Source organism: Lolium rigidum, chromosome 7 (genome assembly GCF_022539505.1).
Source record: "Lolium rigidum isolate FL_2022 chromosome 7, APGP_CSIRO_Lrig_0.1, whole genome shotgun sequence".
NCBI lineage: Eukaryota > Viridiplantae > Streptophyta > Magnoliopsida > Poales > Poaceae > Lolium > Lolium rigidum.
The window spans coordinates 321,678,229-321,691,976 of NC_061514.1; the positions used below are offsets into that span (position 1 = coordinate 321,678,229).

At 41.8% G+C, this 13,748-nt stretch overlaps 1 long non-coding RNA gene across 1 annotated transcript; it reads left to right on the forward strand.

Moving 5' to 3' along the window:
• Window positions 1-5: 5 nt before the first annotated feature.
• Window positions 6-13,098, forward strand: LOC124676767. The gene is made up of 3 exons (XR_006993788.1): window positions 6-131; window positions 215-383; window positions 12,997-13,098. It is a non-coding gene; the product is annotated as an uncharacterized LOC124676767 (long non-coding RNA).
• Window positions 13,099-13,748: the final 650 nt, after the last annotated feature.

Genomic DNA, 13,748 nt, shown 5'->3' on the forward strand with positions numbered 1-13,748 from the left:
TGAATCCGACTTCTCCAATGCATTAATGTTTGCAGTGGTACGGAAGCCTCGGAAAGAACGGTTCACACTTCAACCCAAGCAACGATCTGTTCACCCCCAAGGAGAGACGTGATGTGATCTTGGCATCTGAGGTACCACCACACTTAATATCACTTGCATAGCTTGTGTACTTGTCTTGCAAATGAACTGGATCGCTTGTATTGCAATGTTGCAGTTAACTGGAGCAGAAGGAGGATGACACCACATCTCCCCTGGATCAGTATTGCGGGTCTGTGCGGTGGTGCAGTTGCCCACGCTCAGATGGGACCGAATCAGGTCCAGCTCTCGTGCTCACCTCAGAGCTGCTATTCCTAGCATCCATTAACTCAAGTAGTACATCTTAGGTATGTTAAGGCATACCTTCTTAGATAATGTTGTTCCATTTGCAGATGAGTTCATTCCTCTTTTGAAGATTATAAATGTCCAATATTGAAGTATTTAAAAGATATTGCTCTTCTCGTGCTCTCCTCACACTACCCAATCACATACTTTTCAATCGGTTCATGTGGGATTAGTGCCTCTCAATTTGCCTTCAATTATAATGACAGTCTAGTTGATGTGTGTGTTTAGGGTTGTTACTTGTGCTCATTATAGTAAGAACAGTAAATTGGCTCAAGCACAAATCTTTTATGTACATGATTTAACTATTGAAAAACTTAGTTGTATGATACTTTCTATGCTATGTTTTTTTTGTTTTCTTCTGGTAACCGACTGAACTTTTTTATCTTTAGGTCTGTACTTCTAAAATGAACTTGAGTGACGAGGTTGATTTGGAAGATTATGTCTCCAGACCGGATAAAATCAGTGTTGCTGATGTGAGTGCCTTCCCTTCACCGGACTGTTAATATTCTTGAAATCTACCGAAATTTATATTATCCCTGGAATCTTAATCTGATACAAACCTGATGTATGTTGATACTTTTGCATAAATATACGCAGTAACATATAAGGAGTATAAGCCTGCTACTTTTCTTTATGCATGTAGTTTAATCTATTAATTGTGCCTTAATGCAGAAATCAAGAGTATGTGAAGAAACGTTGAGCAAGAGGAAGCTTATGTTGAGCTACAATGTTGTTAAGTTCTGTAAGTTAGCTTGTTGGGATCGTGTGAGTTTGCACTGGATTGTGAATGTGATTGTTGGGATAGTAATTAGTTACAGTTCAGTTCTGTAAATGCTTGATTGTTATGTAGGTGCTGGAATTGCATGCACTGGATTGTGATTAAAGTTTGTTGTTTACTAATTCTTTTTGTAAATGCTGAAATTGCATGAGCTGGGTTGTGAATTATAGTTCAGTCCTAAATACAGCCTCAGAATTGAAAGGAGGCGGTCCTAAATAGTGCCTATAAATGATATTTTGTGTCTATTTGAAAATACACACTACATAAAACTAGGTTGTATTAACATATATATACATTCTAAAATACAACACTATTTTTCTGCCAAGAAGGTCATTCCTGGACATGACCAGACAACCTCTTATGTTAAGTAGACCTGAACCTATCCATAAAATTCCTGGTCACCACTACAATATTTTGTCAAGCAGGATTCTTTTTTTTTACATCATGTATGCTTTCTATCATGTGTTTCCCTACTTATGTAATTACGTTATAAGACGCACGCCATGGCGATCACCAGCAGGGACGTGCAAATATATCTGTAGGCAATTCAAAGCACAGACACATCATCTTGTTGCAAAGACGATCTCCATGTATATATGCATTCTTGGTTCATTTTCTGCTCAAGGGCTTGTCTAGTTTTGATTTTTATTAGGAGCTCTGATTTCCAAATATAGATGTTCTTGCTGCATCTTCTTCACCTTAAATTTGTTTCAGTAGATTATTTTTTTAAGAATTAAATCATTTGATCGTGTCTATGATTCCATCTTAATATCTATGCAATGTGCTGATGGAATTATTTTCAAACTTTACCACCAGGAAGCACAAATGTAGTATGTTGCTAGCTGCGTGGACCATCGCTTCTTGCAGTACCAGGTTTGAACGAATTTATGGTTCTTGTGTAACCATCTTACTGGAATGAGGGAACATGAGTGTGATCAGTAGACTTCTCACTTGCAGATCCAACCAAATTGGTTAGTGGCAGTGCTGATGGTTCATTGAAGCTGTGGAATATGAATCAGGCAATTCTATTCTTACACTTGCTGTATGCCGGTTGTGGGAGGCCTACGTTTCATTCTATTTAGAGTGGAAGGCACCCATAAACTGCCTCCAACAACACTGTCTCCTCGGGACATGGTTTGTGTGAGGACATGCAATAACCAGGTAGAGGTTGGCACTTTGTGTGTGCAAGGCTTTGTACATAATCTTGGAGAGGATGAGTGCAGTATTATTGTTTCTTTGATTCTTGCCCTGGTGATCATACCTTCTCCATGTTTTCTAGGAAAAATTTGCAGGTTGACAAGATAAAGCCTTGGATGATGGACTGACATACGAGGTAATGGAAAGTTCGCCTTCCTTATGTTAGACCCATATCATACACATGCAAATTAACACAACTTTGAGCTAAGCATAGCCATTGGGCTTTCAAAGCATGAGCTTCCAAGCATATTCTTCTTTACTAATGTGCATATCTGAGTATCTCTTTTACAGTGAACAAAGGCTTGCGTATCTGCATTCTTTGCTTCTAATGTAGAACTAGATGGTGTAGGATAACGTTGCATAGAAAACAAAAATTTTCCTACCGCGAACACGCAATCCAAGCCAAGATGCAATCTAGAAGACGGTAGCAACGAGGGGGTATCGAGTCTCACCCTTGAAGAGATTCCAAAGCCTACAAGATGAGGCTCTTGTTGCTGCGGTAGACGTTCACTTGCCGCTTGCAAAAGCGCGTAGAAGATCTTGATCACGATCGGTTCCGGCGCCACGAACGGGCAGCACCTCCGTACTCGGTCACACGTTCGGTTGTTGATGAAGACGACGTCCACCTCCCGTTCCAGCGGGCAGCGGAAGTAGTAGCTCCTCTTGAATCCGACAGACACGACGGCGTGGTGTCGGTGGCGGTGGAGAACTCCGGCGGAGCTTCGCTAAAGCTACGCGGAAGATATGGAGGAGAGGGGGCGGCTAGGGTTTGGGAGGGGGTGGCCGGCCACTTCGAGGGGGGCGGCCAGCTTGTGGTCTTGGGGTGGCCGGCCCCCTCCCTTGGCCCCTCATTATATAGGTGGATCCCAAGTGTTGGTGTCCAAGTCTTCGAATAAGACCCGAACCAAAAACCTTCCATAAGAGAGGGAAACCTAGCCAAGCTAGGACTCCCACCAAAGGTGGGAGTTCCACCTCCCATATGGGGGTGGCCGGCCCCCTAAGGGGAGTCCACTTGGGACTCCTCCCCCACTAGGGTTGGCCGGCCATGGAGGTGGAGTCCCATGTGGACTCCACCTTCCTTGGTGGTTTCTTCCGGACTTTTGTAGAACCTTCTAGAACCTTCCATAGAACCTTCCGCAACATTTTAATTCACATAAAATGACATCCTATATATGAATCTTATTCTCCGGACCATTCCGAACTCCTCGTGATGTCCGGGATCTAATCCGGGACTCCGAACAAAATATTCGAACTCCATTCCATATTCAAGTACTACCATTTCAACATCCAACTTTAAGTGTGTCACCCTACGGTTCGTGAACTATGCGGACATGGTTGAGTACTCACTCCGACCAATAACCAATAGCGGGATCTGGAGATCCATAATGGCTCCCACATATTCAACGATGACTTTAGTGATCGAATGAACCATTCACATACAATACCAATTCCCTTTGTCTCGCGATATTTTACTTGTCCGAGGTTTGATCTTCGGTATCACTCTATACCTTGTTCAACCTCGTCTCTGACAAGTACTCTTTACTCGTACCGTGGTATGTGGTCTCTTATGAACTTATTCATATGCTTGCAAGACATTAGACGACATTCCACCGAGAGGGCCCAGAGTATATCTATCCGTCATCGGGATGGACAAATCCCTCTGTTGATCCATATGCCTCAACTCATACTTTCCGGATACTTAATCCCACCTTTATAGCCACCCATTTACGCAGTGGTGTTTGGTGTAATCAAAGTACCTTTCCGAGTATAAGTGATTTACATGATCTCATGGTCATAAGGACTAGGTAACTATGTATCGAAAGCTTATAGCAAATAACTTAATGACGAGATCTTATGCTACGCTTAATTGGGTGTGTCCATTATATCATTCATACAATGACATAACCTTGTTATTAATAACATCCAATGTTCATGATTATGAAACTAATCATCCATTAATCAACAAGCTAGTTTAAGAGGCATACTAGGGACTTCTTGTTTGTCTACATATCACACATGTACTAATGTTTCGGTTAATACAATTATAGCATGATATATAAACATTTATCATAAACATAAAGATGTAAATAATAACCACTTTATTATTGCCTCTAGGGCATATCTCCTTCAGTCTCCCACTTGCACTAGAGTCAATAATCTAGATTACATTGTAATATACCTAACACCCATGGCATTCTGGTGTTGGTCATGCTTTGCCCTAGGGAGAGCTTTAGTCAACGGATCTGCTACATTCAGATCGGTGTGTACTTTGCAAATCTTTACTTCTCCATCTTCGATGTACTCGCGAATCGAGTGGTAACGCAGCTTGATATGCTTCAGCCTCTTATGTGACCTTGGCTCTTGTGCATTGGCGATGGCACCCATGTTATCACGAGTAAATGATTAATGGGTCCAATGCACTAGGAACCACACCGAGCTCTACAATGAACCTCTTCATCCATACCGCTTCGATGAAGCCTCCGAAGCCGCTTACTCGATTCCGTTGAAGACTTCGCCACCGTGCACCGCTTCGAGCTTGCCCGACTTCATCGCGGCACCATTCAATATAAACACGTACCCGCATTGTGACTTAGAGTCATCGGGATCGGTGTTCCAACTTGCATCGGTGTAACCATTTACAACGAGCTCTTGGTCACCTCCATAACAAAGAAACATATCCTTAGTTCTTTTCAAGTACTTCGGGATATTCTTGACCGCTGTCCGGTGTTCCATTCCTGGATCACTTTGATATCCGCTAGTCAAACTAACAGCATGTGCTATATCCGGTCTAGTACATAGCATGGCATACATGATAGATCCTATCGCCGAGGCATAGGGGATATTACTCATCCTTTCTCTTTCTTCTGCCGTAGCCGGTCCTTGAGTCTTACTCAAGACCTTGCTCAGTAACATAGGTAAGAACCCTTTCTTACTTTCGTCCATTCTAAACTTCTTTAGAATCTTGTCCGGATATGTACTCTGTGATAGCCCTATTAGGCGTCTTGATCTATCTCTATAAATCTTGATGCCTAATATATACGATGCTTCACCAAGGTCTTTCATTGAAGAACTATTATTCAAATAACCTTTAACACTGCTTAATAGTTCTATATCATTCCCAATCAATAATATGTCATCTACATATAATATTAGGAATGCTACGAGCTCCCACTCACTTTCTTGTAAATACGAGGCCTCTCCATGACATCGTATAAACCCGAAGTCTTTGATCACCTTATCAAAGCGTCGGTTCCAACTTCTCGATGCTTGCTTCAGTCCATAGATTGAACGTCTGAAGTTTGCATACTTTGTCGGCATTTTTAGGATCTACAAAACCTTTGGGTTGTACCATATACAACTCTTCCTCAATGTCTCCATTAAGGAACGCCGTTTTGACATCCATCCGCCAAATCTCATAATCGAAAAATGCAGCTATTGCTAACAAAATCCTCACAGATTTTAGCTTCGCTACGGGTGAGAAAGTCTCATCGTAGTCAACTCCTTGAATTTGTCGGAAACCCTTTGCGACAAGTCGAGCTTTATAGACAATAATATTACCATCGACATCTGTTTTTCTCTTGAAGATCCATTTATTCTCGACAGCCTTTCGGCTATCAGGTAAGTCTACCAAAGTCCATACTTTGTTATCATACATGGATCCCATTTCGGATTTCATGGCTTCTTGCCATTTGTTGGAATTTGGGCTCATCATCGCTTCTTCATACGTCGCAGGGTCCTCATCATTGTTATCCAGAATCATGACATTTAGACAAGGATCATACCAATCAGGAGTGGTACGTTCCCTTGTCGATCTGCGAGGTTCAGTAGTTTCCTCGTTCGAAGTTTCATGATCATTAGCATTAGCTTCCTCTGTTGCCGGTGTAGGCGGTACAGGTACAACTTCCGGTACTGCGCTACTCTGATCAACGAGTATAGATTCACCAATCTCATCGAGTTCTACTTTTCTTCCAGTCACTTCTTTAGTGAGAAATTCTTTCTCAAGAAAGGTTCCGTTCTTAGCAACAAATATTTTGCCTTCGGATTTGTGATAGAAAGTATACCCTATAGTTTCCTTAGGGTATCCTATGAAGACGCATTTCTCCGCTTTGGGTTCTAGCTTGTCCGGTTGTAACTTCTTTACATAGGCTTCGCAACCCCAAACTTTAAGGAACGACAGCTTAGGTTTCTTATTAAACCATAATTCATACGGTGTCGTTTCTACGGATTTTGATGGTGCTCTATTTAAAGTGAATGCAGACTGTCTCTAATGCATAACTCCAAAATGATAATGGCAAATCAGTAAGAGACATCATAGAACGAACCATATCTAAGAGAGTTCGATTACGACGTTCGGACACACCGTTTCGTTGTGGTGTTCCCGGCGGTGTCAATTGTGAAAGTATTCCGCATTTCTTTAAATGCATGCCAAACTCATAACTCAGATATTCACCTCCACGATCAGATCGTAGAAATTTGATCTTCTTGTTACGTTGATTTTCTACTCCACTTTGGAATTCCTTAAACTTCTCGAAAGTTTCGGATTTATGTTTCATGAAATAGATGTACCCATATCTACTCAGATCATCTGTGAAGGTTAGAACATAACGATAACCATCGCGCGATGCTACACTCATTGGTCCGCACACATCGGTATGTATGATTTCCAATAAGTCGGTAGCTCGCTCCATCATACCGTAAAATGGAGTCTTTGTCATTTTTCCCATTAGACATGCTTCGCATCTATCAAGTGACTCAAAGTCAAGTGATTCAAGTAATCCATCGGTATGGAGTTTCTTCATGCGTTTCACTCCAATATGACCAAGACGACAGATGCCACATATAAGTAGAATTATCATTCAATTTAATTCGCTTAGCATCAATGTTATGTATATGCGTATCACTACTATCGAGATCTAACGGAAATAAGCCATTCTTTTGTGGTGCTTGACCATAAAAGATATTATTCATAAAAATAGAACAACCATTATTCTCGGACTTGAATGAATAACCGTCTTGCATTAAACAAGATCCGGATATAATGTTCATGCTCAACGCAGGTACATAATAACAATTATTTAGGCTTAAAACTAATCCCGAAGGTAGATGTAGAGGAAGTGTGCCGATTGCGATCACATTGACCTTGGATCCGTTTCCAACGCGCATCGTCACTTCATCTTTCAGCGGTTGTCGTTTATTCTTTAGTTCCTGTTTCGAGTTACAAATATGAGCAACCGAACCGATATCAAATACCCAGGTACTAGAACGAGAACCGATGAAATGAACATCTATAACATGTATATCCGATATACCTTCTTTCTTCTTCTTGACAAGGCCGCTCTTTAGATCTGCCAGATACTTGGAGCAATTACGCTTCCAGTGTCCCTTCTCCTTGCAGTAATAGCACTCAGCATCAGGCTTAGGGCCGTTCTTAGGTTTCACAGGAGGCGTGGTAGCTTTCTTGCCACCCTTCTTGAATTTTCCCTTAGACTTGCCCTGTTTCTTGAAACTGGTGGTCTTGTTGACCATCAACACTTGGTGCTCTTTCTTGATCTCAATCTCAGCAGCTTTTAGCATGCCAAAGAGTTCGAGTAACTCCTTGTTCATGTTCCGCATATTGTAGTTCATCACAAAGTTCTTGTAACTTGGTGGCAGTGATTGAAGGACACGATTAATCCCCGATCCGTTAGGAATCACTATTCCCAAGTCACCGAGTTTCTTCGCATGCCCGGTCATGGCGAGCATGTGCTCACTAACGGAGCTACCTTCTTCCATCATGCAGCTCGAAGAATTGTTTCGATGCTTCATAGCATTCCACGGCCGCATGAGTCTCGAATATAGCTTTCAGCTCATTCATCAACTCATGAGGATCGTGGTGCTCAAAACGTTTTTGAAGATCGGATTCCGGATCGCACGGGATGGCACACCGAACTTGAGAGTACCGAGTTTTCCGAGTCTCGTAAACAGCTTTTACTTCATCGGTTTCAGTTTCCGCAGGAGGGTCACCTAGCGGTGCATCAAGCACATATTGCAGATTTCCGCCAGAGAGGAAGATCCTCACATGACGGAACCAGTCGGTGAAGTTGCTACCGTTGCTCTTAAGCTTTTCTTTCTCTAGGAACTGGTTAAAATTGATTGGGGACGCCATCTCTACAACGCATATTTGCAAAAGTTTAGACTAAGTTTATGACAAATTGAGTTCAAATTTTAATTCAACATAATTAAAAACCTAGGTGAACTCCCACTCAAAACAATATCCCTCGCATTGTCTTAGTGATCACACGAACCAAATCTACCGCACCTAAACCCGATCATCACGAGAAAAGGTGTGATTTCAATGGCGAACACTCAAAGTGTTCATCATATCAACCATATGATTCATGCTCTACCTTTCGGTATCATATGTTCCGAGACCATGTCTGTACATGCTAGGCTCGTCAAGGCCACCTTAGTATCCGCATGTGCAAAACTGTCTTGCACCCGTTGTATGTACTTATTGAATCTATCACACCCGATCATCACGAGATGTTTCGAAACGACAAGACTTGATAACGGTGCTACTAAGGATGAACACTTTATTATCTTGAGATTTTAGTGAGGGATCATCTTATAATGCTACCGTCGCGATCTAAGCAAAATAAGACGCATAAAAGGATTAACATCACATGCAGTTCATATGTGATATGATATGGCCCTTTTGTCTTTGCGCCTTTGATCTTCATCTACAAAGCACGGGCATGATCTCCATCATCTTCGGGCATGATCTCCATCATCGTCGGCGTAGCGTCAAGGTCAATGGCGCCGTCTCCATGATTGTTCTCCATGTAGCAACTATTACAACTACTTTGAAATACTACTCAACATTAAATTTAAAGACAACCATAAGGCTCCTGCCGGTTGCCACAATACAATAATGATCATCTCATACATATTCATCATCATATTATGGCCATATCACATCACCAAACCCTGCAAAAACAAGTTAGACGTCTCTAATTTGGTTTGCATATTTTACGTGGTTTAGGGTTTTCGAGAGAGATCTAATCTACCTACGAACATGAACCACAACGTTGATACTAATGTTGTCAATGGAGGAGTAAATTGAATCTTTACTATAGTAGGAGAGACAGACACCCGCAAAGCCTCTTATGCAATACAAGTTGCATGTCGAACGAGGAACAAGTCTCATGAACGCGGTCATGTAAAGTTAGTCCGAGCCGCTTCATCCCACTATGCCATAAAGATGCAAAGTACTCAACTAAAGATAACAAGAGCATCAACGCCCACAAAAACATTGTGTTCTACTCGTGCAACCATCTATGCATAGACACGGCTCTGATACCACTGTAGGATAACGTTGCATAGAAAACAAAATTTTTCCTACCGCGAACACGCAATCCAAGCCAAGATGCAATCTAGAAGACGGTAGCAACGAGGGGGTATCGAGTCTCACCCTTGAAGAGATTCCAAAGCCTACAAGATGAGGCTCTTGTTGCTGCGGTAGACGTTCACTTGCCGCTTGCAAAAGCGCGTAGAAGATCTTGATCACGATCGGTTCCGGCGCCACGAACGGGCAGCACCTCCGTACTCGGTCACACGTTCGGTTGTTGATGAAGACGACGTCCACCTCCCGTTCCGGCGGGCAGCGGAAGTAGTAGCTCCTCTTGAATCCGACAGCACGACGGCGTGGTGTCGGTGGCGGTGGAGAACTCCGGCGGAGCTTCGCTAAAGCTACGCGGAAGATATGGAGGAGAGGGGCGGCTAGGGTTTGGGAGGGGGTGGCCGGCCACTTCAAGGGGCGGCCAGCTTGTGGTCTTGGGGTGGCCGGCCCCCTCCCTTGGCCCCTCATTATATAGGTGGATCCCAAGTGTTGGTGTCCAAGTCTTCGAATAAGACCCGAACCAAAAACCTTCCATAAGAGAGGGAAACCTAGCCAAGCTAGGACTCCCACCAAAGGTGGGAGTTCCACCTCCCATATGGGGGTGGCCGGCCCCCTAAGGGGAGTCCACTTGGGACTCCTCCCCCACTAGGGTTGGCCGGCCATGGAGGTGGAGTCCCATGTGGACTCCACCTTCCTTGGTGGTTTCTTCCGGACTTTTCTAGAACCTTCTAGAACCTTCCATAGAACCTTCCGCAACATTTTAATTCACATAAAATGACATCCTATATATGAATCTTATTCTCCGGACCATTCCGGAACTCCTCGTGATGTCCGGGATCTAATCCGGGACTCCGAACAAAATATTCGAACTCCATTCCATATTCAAGTACTACCATTTCAACATCCAACTTTAAGTGTGTCACCCTACGGTTCGTGAACTATGCGGACATGGTTGAGTACTCACTCCGACCAATAACCAATAGCGGGATCTGGAGATCCATAATGGCTCCCACATATTCAACGATGACTTTAGTGATCGAATGAACCATTCACATACAATACCAATTCCCTTTGTCTCGCGATATTTTACTTGTCCGAGGTTTGATCTTCGGTATCACTCTATACCTTGTTCAACCTCGTCTCCCGACAAGTACTCTTTACTCGTACCGTGGTATGTGGTCTCTTATGAACTTATTCATATGCTTGCAAGACATTAGACGACATTCCACCGAGAGGGCCCGAGTATATCTATCCGTCATCGGGATGGACAAATCCCATCGTTGATCCATATGCCTCAACTCATACTTTCCGGATACTTAATCCCACCTTTATAGCCACCCATTTACGCAGTGGTGTTTGGTGTAATCAAAGTACCTTTCCGGTATAAGTGATTTACATGATCTCATGGTCATAAGGACTAGGTAACTATGTATCGAAAGCTTATAGCAAATAACTTAATGACGAGATCTTATGCTACGCTTAATTGGGTGTGTCCATTATATCATTCATACAATGACATAACCTTGTTATTAATAACATCCAATGTTCATGATTATGAAACTAATCATCCATTAATCAACAAGCTAGTTTAAGAGGCATACTAGGGACTTCTTGTTTGTCTACATATCACACATGTACTAATGTTTCGGTTAATACAATTATAGCATGATATATAAACATTTATCATAAACATAAAGATGTAAATAATAACCACTTTATTATTGCCTCTAGGGCATATCTCCTTCAGATGGCACTCTTAACTTCTTTTAGGTATAGAGATATTTTTATAGGACTTCATATTTAAAATATGCAACAATGCAAAGTGATAAGCAAGCTATATTGTAGATTACGAGTTGAGAGAACACTTCATTTGGATCAGAACGAGGAGGAATCAATCCCGGTACAAGGTCTCGAATTTGTGATGCCTTCTTCCAAAGTTCTTCCACGGAAAGGATCAATCATCTTAGTATTATTTTTATTTTGTTCTTTTTTCTTGGTTCTGAGATTTACAAATACACTTTGTTTCCATCTTTCTTCATTTAGTGTGAGAACTGTTGTATGAGTACCATCTACAAGCATATAATTCAACCCATTTATTGTTGGTCTGAGTACTTGGTACTGCCATCTTGCTGCCCACCTGCTGAACGTATGGGAACTTCATCCATAGTGACCATGTCCCCTCTAGATTATATTTTAACTTTCATGTATCGTAGCTTCCCTGCAATATTCTACGAACATGAAATAGGCATTTTATTTGAATATTTTACTGACGCCCAAAGGCTGTTCCGATCTATAGCAGTTCACAATTCGTAACTATAGTTTACTGTTTTAGAAATAAGTATAATGGGTTTTCATTTTGCTTGCAGATTCTACCAGTAGCTTCACTGCCGCTGGCCCGCTTGCCGCTGGCCCGTTGCCGATGTTCCCGGTTGGCCACACCCCCAAACAACGAGCAGCACAAGTACAGCTGATGGATCGGCTAGATATGTCTGTTCTAACCTCTGAAGGCTTCAGGTGGTTCAGTAATGCTGAAAAAGGATGGTATGTTGCTTCTTTTTGTTTTCAGCTGTTTGGAATAATACATGTACCACATATTTGCAAACCGGGGATTTAAAAGATATAGAGTTTGTACCATGTTATTTTGCACAATGAATACTAAATTGAGTGTTCCCGTTCTTTTCCACCTATGTATGAATGCTTGGTTTTTTCACATGTGTTATGTTGAAATTGCAGTGTCAATGACAAGATTGGAGGCAAGGTATAAATGATGCTTCATTGCTTAAAGTCTACTACTATATACTTTTTCCTGTAGAACCCAGTTTTCTGTAATGCACGACCTACTTTTTAGCCACTTTAAGCATGTTTAATGTCTTCAATTTATACCACCCCATTGGTGAGAACCAACGAGCATGTTTAAGCAAATCCCCCAAATCCTTATTCATGTGCTCAGTTATGTTATAAGTTATAATACAGTGAAAAGATAAAGACAACTTGTTATAAGTTTGTGTATCATAGTTGCTTCACTTGTGCATACAAAACCTTAGACTTGCTTTAATTGTAAATTGAACATAACAGATCAGTCTTCTTGAAACACTGGAACTCCAGAAAGCTTTTGACCTACTGAATTTGTAAATGCGAATGTTAGACACTTTTCTTTACGTTATTGTTGCAATTGGATTTTATTTTCGCAATCGGTAATATATCTACTTCCATGATATAACAAACATACCTACTTTTGTCATGTTTGCTCTGTTTATTCTAGATCTGATGGCAGTGTGCTGACATTGGAGGAACAAGCATCGTCGAAACAAGTGAGGAAGACAAGATGGAAGCCAGTTAGATGAACCCTGTTATATGAACCTTGTTGTATGTTGTATATTTTATCTAATGGTTTCAAACCTTGTTGTTCATGATCTGGAGATGAACCCTGTTGGTCATGTAAGTTAGATGCCTAGATTGTGAACCCTTGAATGTTTCAAAATGTTGTTTTCAGACCAAGATTGGTTGGAAATATTGGTTTTAAACATTACTTGACTTCTTGAGTATGATGTATGCTTCATTGCTAGATTGCTTGAATGTTTGCAGGCACTATAGCAACTATAAAAATGCCCAAGAAATAATCAGCGGTACCAGAATTAAAAGCCTGAAAAAGTAATCGGAGGCATCTTCTAAAAGTGCCATCAAAAAGTTTGGATGGCATTTCTGGAAAAGTGCCGGCAAAGAGATTTCACGGCATCTTTGGAAAAGTGCCAGCAAAAAGATTCCGCGGCATCTCGAAAAAGTGCCGGCAAAAACCTTCCACGGCACAGATCAAAAGTGCCGGCAAAACTCTTAATAGGCACAAACTAAACTGCCTGAAATAGCTATTACTGGCATCCGTCCTTGTGCCTTAACATACATACGACGGCATTTCTCGAAAAGTGCCGGCAAAGACCTACCTCGACTGGAATAAATGCAGCATTTTTTTTTGTGCCTTGAAAAAACTTTGCCGGCACTTTTGGTGTCTTTGCCGGC